This window comes from Mustelus asterias, unplaced genomic scaffold, assembly GCF_964213995.1.
Source record: "Mustelus asterias unplaced genomic scaffold, sMusAst1.hap1.1 HAP1_SCAFFOLD_76, whole genome shotgun sequence".
NCBI lineage: Eukaryota > Metazoa > Chordata > Chondrichthyes > Carcharhiniformes > Triakidae > Mustelus > Mustelus asterias.
The window spans coordinates 708,823-716,958 of record NW_027590135.1 but is presented as its reverse complement, the minus strand read 5'-3'; the positions used below and the strand labels follow the sequence as shown (position 1 = coordinate 716,958).

At 43.6% G+C, this 8,136-nt stretch overlaps 2 non-coding genes across 2 annotated transcripts; both read right to left on the bottom strand.

Moving 5' to 3' along the window:
• Window positions 1-2,040: 2,040 nt before the first annotated feature.
• trnap-cgg (transfer RNA proline (anticodon CGG)) lies at window positions 2,041-2,130 on the bottom strand. Its single transcript is given in 2 exon segments — window positions 2,041-2,076; window positions 2,095-2,130. It is a non-coding gene; the product is annotated as a tRNA-Pro (tRNA).
• Window positions 2,131-6,604: 4,474 nt separating this feature from the next.
• On the bottom strand, window positions 6,605-6,696 carry trnar-ucg (transfer RNA arginine (anticodon UCG)). The gene is given in 2 exon segments: window positions 6,605-6,640; window positions 6,660-6,696. It is a non-coding gene; the product is annotated as a tRNA-Arg (tRNA).
• Between the last annotated feature and the right edge of the window lie 1,440 nt (window positions 6,697-8,136).

The window sequence follows — 8,136 nt, the reverse complement described above, 5'->3', positions numbered from 1 at the left end:
CAACACTGCAAGTATGTCTACACCCCAGGGACTGCAGAGATTCAAACGCACCACCACATTCTCAAGTACAGCTAGGGATGGTCAATAAATGAAACCTGTCCTGCGGCGCCCAAATACTGTTTAAAAAATAAAACAACTTAAAGGGAGGCCATTCAGCCTTATCTGTCTCTGCTAGCTCTCAGCGGGCCTCTGGTCTCACTGCCTTGTCGGTTAACTGTTACCCTGCATATTTTCCTTTCGAATAATAATCGAATTCAAGTGAACCTGCCGTGACTCTCTCTCAGGCAGCATTCCCTTGATGCTGCTGCTGCTTATTTTGACAATTACTTCCAATATCTGCCCTCTGGGTCTCGAGTCTACTAACAATGAGAACAAATTTGTATCAATCTTCAGACCAGACCTATGAGGATTTGCACGTTTTTTTCCCAATTCTCCTCTGAACCTTCCCTTCTCCGAGTAGAGAAGTCGCAGTGTAACCAACCATTCTCAATAACTAAAGTTCTTCATCAATTGAACTATTCCGGTGAAACATTTCTGCTACCTTCTGAAATCTTTTATATTGTTTTTTTAAATTTGTTCTCCAGAAAATGGAAGCAATACCCACTTGAAACCGAACTCAATTTAAATGCAGGCTTAACTTAGTATCTGTACTTTTATACTCTGTGCCACATTAATAAAAAGCAGGGCACCGTCTGAATTATTATAATCACTCTCCTCACCATCCTGTGTACAGTTCTGGTCACCCTATTATCGAAAGGATATTATTAAAATAGGAGTGCAGAAAAGATTTACTAGAATACTACCAGGACTTGATGGTTTGAGTTACAAGGAGAAGCTGGATACACTGTGTCTTTTTAATTTAGAGCGCAGGGGTGATCTCATTGAGGTCTACAAAATAATGAGTGGCATTGATTAACTAGATAGTCAATATCTTTTCCCAAAGGTAGGGGAGTCTAAAACTAGAGGACATAGGTTTCAGGTGAGATACAAAAGGGTGCAGCGGGGCAATTCTTTCACACAGAGGGTGGTGCGTGTCTGGAAAATGCTGCCAGAGGTAGTCATAGAGGCGGGGACAATTTTGCCTTTTAGACAGTTACATGAGTAAGATGGTTATCGAGGGATATGGGCCAAACGCAGGCAATTGGGACTAGCTTAGTCGTTAAAAAAGGGCGGCATGGACAAGTTGAGTCAAAGGGCTGTTTCCATGCTGCAAACCTCTATGCCAACCCCTGTCAACTTGGGAGATGTATGTACTTGTTTGCCCCTTTAGAATTGTACCATGTATTTTATGTTTTGAATCTGGGTTCTTCCTTCAAAACAGATCAATTCACATTTTGATACATTTAATTTAATCTGCTGTATTAAAAATTTCCATGCTTTCGGAAGTTTATGTAAACCGCATGAACAGCATTACCCTCATCAACACTCTCGGTTACCACTTCAAAGTACTCAAGATAGTTAGTTGAAAACATTGTTACCTTACTAAATCCGAAGTTGGAAAGTTATTTTCAATTTCTTCGCAATTACAGCTCCTTTCCTTCAATATCCTTCGATGCATGTCACCCGGTCCTGGTGTCGAATCAAATACGGACAGCCCCTCCAAATCTCCTCTTCACTGAGTTAATTGCCTCTGGAGTGGAATGCCGAACAGCATCACAAAGATCCATTCCTGCTCAGTGAAACGCCTGGAGCATAGTTAAAATATAATCAATTCAAAATCAAACTGTGACCCCCCAGCTTTGTCAGACTGCAATTTCTTTCTGACTAAAATACAATAGAACACACGATGCAAGAATCCCTGACGCGATAAGCAATGGACAGCCCTGATTGATTTATTGGGATAAGTTTCCAGTCTGGTTACGTGGGTGAACATTCTTGAAAACTTTTCATTTTCTCCATGTGCAGCATTGATAAACTTGTCGCGAGGTGTTGCAGGATTTCAAACCTGAAGTCGAGATTTGTAAATCCCGCCATCTAAAACGCAACGTATTTTGTTCAGATAAACAACCAGCATTTGGGACTTAAACTGGCAGCAAGCGAGGGCTCGTCCGGGAATTGAACCCGGGACCTCTCGCATGATCATACAACGAAATCCCCGAAGCGAGAATCATACCTCTAGACCAACGAGCCGCTGGCAAGCGGTCTGCTCAGCCAATACACTTCTGCTCACTAGCTGTCTTTACAGACTATGTCATAACAATGGAAAATTGAAGAAAAACACAGCAGGTTCACGGGGAAATGTGATCCTTTTTGTCTTAGACCCTGAAAATTCAACCAGATGTTCAATGTTTGGATTGTAGTTTCTCTCAGCGAAAGAAATTCCCATCACATCAGTTCAAAGATTGTTGTGAAGAACCGACATGAGCAAAGTGTGGAAGATCACAGCTGCATGTGTTCAAATACAGAGAAGCTATTTGTTAAAAGTTCCGTAGAATAATGATGAGAGTGAGTATTAAACTCACCCGTGTAGACCATCGCTAAACCCGCTCGGCCATTTCCTCAGCCACCCAGGAGTTTGGAAAAAGGCCTCCATCCATTTGATTTTCGATCCATGAATTTTTGGGGAAGAAGGTCACCCTCACCATCGCTCCTGAATGTCCAGCCAGATGGAATATGTTGGAAATGTAGCTGCTGCAAAATAGAGGAAATTTCCATCCCAGCAGGTCACCTTCTATGACTCATTCCCTCGCCCTACAGTATAAATAACTCCCACTTTTTATGCCTTTTAGCTCTGATAAAGGGTCAGCTGGACACGAAACGTCACCTCTTTTCTCTCCTTACAAATGCTATCAGATCCGGAAGATTTTCCAGCATCTTGTCCATTGTTCATTAACATTTCTGATTGTACAATTACGTTGCGAAAAGATGGTTGATAAGCTGAGGGAGACAATGAAAATATGTTTTCAGTGGGCCTTGATGTCGCGACTGGCTCACCTCACTGGCCAGAGGGCGTGATTCTTGCTGAGGGCAATAACATTACAATGCGGGAGGTCTCGGCTTCAAACCCCGCACGATCCCAGACACAATTTAAAAAGAAAGTTCTTCGCAATGGAGATGGCGACAATGAACAAAAGCGGGGGCAGAGCTGATCTCTTGAGAAATCATTGCAGAGAATACGTCTCGAGAAGAAGCCATACAGTCTGACAGAGTTGGCAATCCCACGGTTTTGTTTTATTTTTTCCACATTTTGGTATTACTCTGGTTCTCCCATTGAACCGTGAGTATTAGTGCGTTTCAGCAATCCAGTTCAGGGGAAATTAACAATTAGGATACACACACCAGAACACAGGAAACAGGATCAGAAGTAGGCCATTCGGCCCCACGAGCCTGCCCCGCCATTCAATAAAATCATGGCTGATCTGTTACCTCCGATAACCTTTGATTATGTTGCCTAACAAGAATCTATCCATCTCTGCCTTAGTAAATATTTACTACCCTGCCTCCACCGCCTTCTGAGTCAGAGAGTTCCAAAGTCGCACAACGGTCCGAGAGAACAAAATTCTCCTCATCTCAGCCCGGAAAGCGGAAGATCAGTTTTCTTTAAGTGCCTGTTGTTCTGGTTTCATCCAGAACTGGAGATGTTGGGCGGCACGGGAGCACAGTGGTTAGCCCTGCTGCTGCACAGCTCCAGGGTCCCGAGTTCGATTCCCGGCTCGGGTCACTGTCTGTGTGGAGTTTGCACATTCTCCTCGTGTCTGCGTGGGTTTCCTCCGGTTTCCACCCACAGTCCAATGATGTGCGGGTTCGGTTGATTGGCCAGGTTAAAAATTGCCCCTTAGAGTCCTGAGATGCGTAAGTTAGAGGGATTAGTGGGTAAATATGTGGGGGTCGGGCCTGGGTGGGATTGTGGTCGGTGCAGACTCGATGGGCCGAATGGCCTCCTTCTGCACTGTCGGGTTTCTATGATTTCTGTGTCCTTTTCACGTGCACCTTGTGAAGGTCATTCAAGATCTGATGTACATCGAGCAAGTTACCTCCCATTCAACCAGTTTGCGTTAACTTTCAGCCTCGTAAATCTCGTCTGCACTGTCTAACCATTCAGTTATCAAACTAGTAAATCTTTTCTGGACCGTTTCAAACGCAATTACATCCTTCATTGAATATGGATACCCAAATTTCGGACAATGGTCGAGATACTTCACAAATGACCTGTACAGCCGAAGCATAATATTCGTTTATTTCATGGTCAATTGCTTGTAATAAAGCAAACATTCCATTAACCTTCTTTATTACTTGCTGTACCTGCATACTAATTATTTGCGCCTCATGCACTAGAACACCGAGATCCCTCTGCAACTTCGAATTCCACAGCCGTTCTATATTTGAGTAATAATCTGATTTTGTACTCCTTCTGCCAAAAAAAATAACTTCACATTATATTCCAGTTGCCAGGTTTCTATCGATGTACAGAACTTGTCTATAACTAGCTGCATGCTCCTTCTGTCCTCTTCACAACTTACTTTCCTAGATGTATTGTGTCTCCTGCAAATACTGCTCCTATGCTTTCATGCTGTGGACTGGGATAGCTGAGCTTCTATTGAAAGACAACTCCCAGACACAAAGGTCTGAATGATATTTTCCTGTGCTGCAACTATTCTATGTGTATGGGTGTAGGAGTCATTCTGTGTCACTTGGTGTGTGGTGCAGGATTTGAGTGTGGAATTCATTGTCTATCTGTCAGTCACTGTGGGTGTGTATGAGTGAATGGTTCATTCTGTATGACTCTGTCTTTTGTTCACAATGTGAGTGGGGAGTTATTAGTTATCTCCCAGTCTCTGAGATACTTTGTAAATCTGGAGTAATTCAATAAATAATATACCTAAATGAAATTGGGTCAATTAGTTCTATTTGATAAACTGCTCGACACACCCCTCCGTCCAGACTATTTCATGTAACGTTATCTGTTTGTCTCTGAAATCCATTCTCCCTCCAACACTTTTCCAGATTTCCATTCATTACAGCTGTGCTAATCGTCTCCAATGTTCTGGACGATAGCAAATTGCAAACACTGCCGATTCACTGATAATTTAATAGTGATTTTTAGAGTGGATTTATTGATTAAATTACGAGGTCTGTCCTATCCCATCCCATTATTAATTATTCATCTTGACCTGTTCCTGCAATATCGAAACTTGATGTGAATATCTTCCCTCTGTTGAAGTTCTGGTTTCGGCCACTAGATGCCAGCACACTCGGGTAGAACGAAGCTCACGTATGAGAGAGGGACAAACACACAATACTTGTTCATGTTCTGTCGGCGATGGGAAGTTTTAGCAAAACTAATATTGAACGTGGCTTTTACTGACATTTACTTTGTAACAAACATTTGTTGTCGTTGTCTGTCCATCGATTCGAGGATAACATCTACTCAGGTCCGTAAGTTTCTCCTGTGGATCTTCATGTGAGTGAACGGGGCGATTCTCGGCCCACAGATCTTTGGACACATAGGACAGGATGTCACACGAGGTAGTGGGATCAGGAGCGCAGAATTAGCTTCCTGTTACTTTCTTCTCTGCCGCAATTCTGCCTCATCATTGAGATCTTGTGACTCAAAGCGTGCTGCAGCTTGGGGGAGAGACGTTGGCCATTTTGAACGATGACTAACAAATTGCTCCCAGTCATCAGCATGAATGAATCGCTTCAACCTGGGGGACGTCGGGGAAGCATTGCTGGTAGAATTCCTCTCGTACACTGAGGATTCTCTGATACACTGGAGCAGTTACCTCATTGTGCTAAAACCACCAACAGTCAACGACATGTATGAGAGAGTGAGATACATTCTTATCTCCCTTTCTCTGGCCTATTTTATCGAAATGAAATTTTTCAAAATCTTTCGCTAATTTACAGCCCAGCATCAGGCCCCGTCAGCCTTGTTATTGCAGCAGAAGAAGGATCCAGTTTCTCAATCCGTTACCAGGCCATTCTCTTTCGACTTAATGATTCTTCTTTTATGGGCTGTTGGTGTCGCCTGCTGGACCAGCATTTGGTGCGTTTCCCTAATTGCCCATCAACTGAGAGTGGCTTGTTCGGCCATTTCAGAGGGCAGGTAAAAGTCACCCTCATTGCTCTGGGTCTGGAGTCATATGTAGGGCAGACTTCTTTCTCTAAAGTGCACTGGTGAACCAGATGAGGTTTTAGAACAATCGACGGCAGTTTCAAGGCCGCCATCACAGATACTAGCTTTCAATTCCAGATTGATTTAATCAATGAATTAAATTTCACCAGTGGAGGGATTTACTCCATGTTCACAATGATTAATGCACGCCTCTGGATTACCATCCCTGTAAACAGAAACAGTTCATTCAGCTCATTGTTAAACCCCTTCCTGAGGAGATGAGAATTCCCTCCACATAATTCGATTAAACCATTTGCTGCAAAGCCTGTTGCTCCATTCGGGAGCATCAACAATTTCTGAAGATCTCAAAGATAAGATTGATTTCTTGGGAGGAGAATAAAATAATGAGATTAGAAAATTGAATGAACAAAACAACAAGGAAGTACATTCTGAGAAAGCGCCCTGCAATATGTGCAAGAAAATGCAGAGCTTTCAGCTGAAGAAGGATATCTCGTTTTTCCGGAACTTTGACCAGATTTCTGCATAAAACGACCGCGACAGGACTCGAACCTGCAATCTTCTGATACCATCATCACTACGATTACCGAAGTCAGACGCCTTATCCATTCGGCCACGCGGTCAATAGATGCAACGCTGTACACAACGTCAGTACCATGTGAATACCTACCGTGGTTATATTTATTGTCAGTTCTATTTTTGGATGCTTCGCTGATTCCCAGATGGCACACATTGAAGGGGAATCCCCAGCGTTTCTAACCGGCAGGAAACTGAAGTTCATTACTAACATTCTTGGCGACCTGTCTGTGTGGAGTTTGCACGTTCTCCTCGTGTGCGTGGATTTCCTTCAGGTGTTCCGGTTTACTGGCATGTCCAACGATGTGCAGATTAGGTGGATTGGCCAGGTTGAATTGACCCTTATTGTCAGGGGGATTAGCAGTGTAATTACGTGTGGTTACAGGGAGGGATTATCTGTCGGGGAGTCGGTGCAGAATGTCTGGGCTGAATGGCCTCCTTCCGCGTTGTTGGGATCCGATGCCTCCTCGACATCCTGTGTTAAATCTTCAATGCCTGTCCCTGAATCCTTCTGCTCACAGCTAATGCAGAAACCTCCCCCTGTGTACCTTAGTTCAATGTGTTATACTGTTTACACGTCTCTTACATCACCACTCAATCCCGTTAGCTGCAAAGAGAGAAAGTCCGAATTATCCAGCCAAACCTTCTCGCTAAAATCCATCATCGCAGGATCCAAAGCAGTAAATCGCCTCTTCGCCCTCCTAAGGACCCTCACACACTTTCTAAAGTGTGGTTACCGGGTCTGGGTGCAATCCTAAAACAGCCGCAGTTCAGCAGAGCTTTATAAAGATTGAGCATAACTTCCTATTTTTTATACTCAATGCTTCCGTAGAACCATAGAAAATTACAGCTCAGAAACAGGCCTTTTGGCCCTTCTTGTCTGTGCAAACCATTTTTTGCCTGGTCCCACTGACCTGCACTTGGACCATATCCCTCCATACCCCTCTCATCCATGAACCCGTCCAAGCTTTTCTTAAATGTTAAAAGTGCAGATTTACCACTTTATCCGGCATCTCATTCCACACTCCCACCACTCTCTGCGTGAAGAGGCCCCCGCTAATATTCCCTTTAAACTTCTCTCCTTTCACCCATAGCCCATGCCCTCTGGTTTTTTTCTTCCCTTGCCTCAGTGGAAAAAGCCTGCTTGCATTCACTCTATCTATACCCATTAAAATCTTATACACCTCCATCAAATCTCCCCTCATTCTTCTACGCTCCAGGGAATAAAGTCCCAACCTATTCAATCTCTCTCTGTAACTCAGCTTCTCAAGTCCCGGCAACATCCTTGGGAACCTTCTCTCCACTCTTTCAACCTTATTTACATCCTTCCTGTAACTAGCTGACCAAAACTGTACACAATACTCTCAATTCGGCCTCACCAATGCCTTATATAACCTTACCATAACACTCCAACTTTTATTCTCGATACTCCGATTTATAGAGGCCAATGTACCGAAGGCACTTTTTACGACCCTCTCCACCTGTGA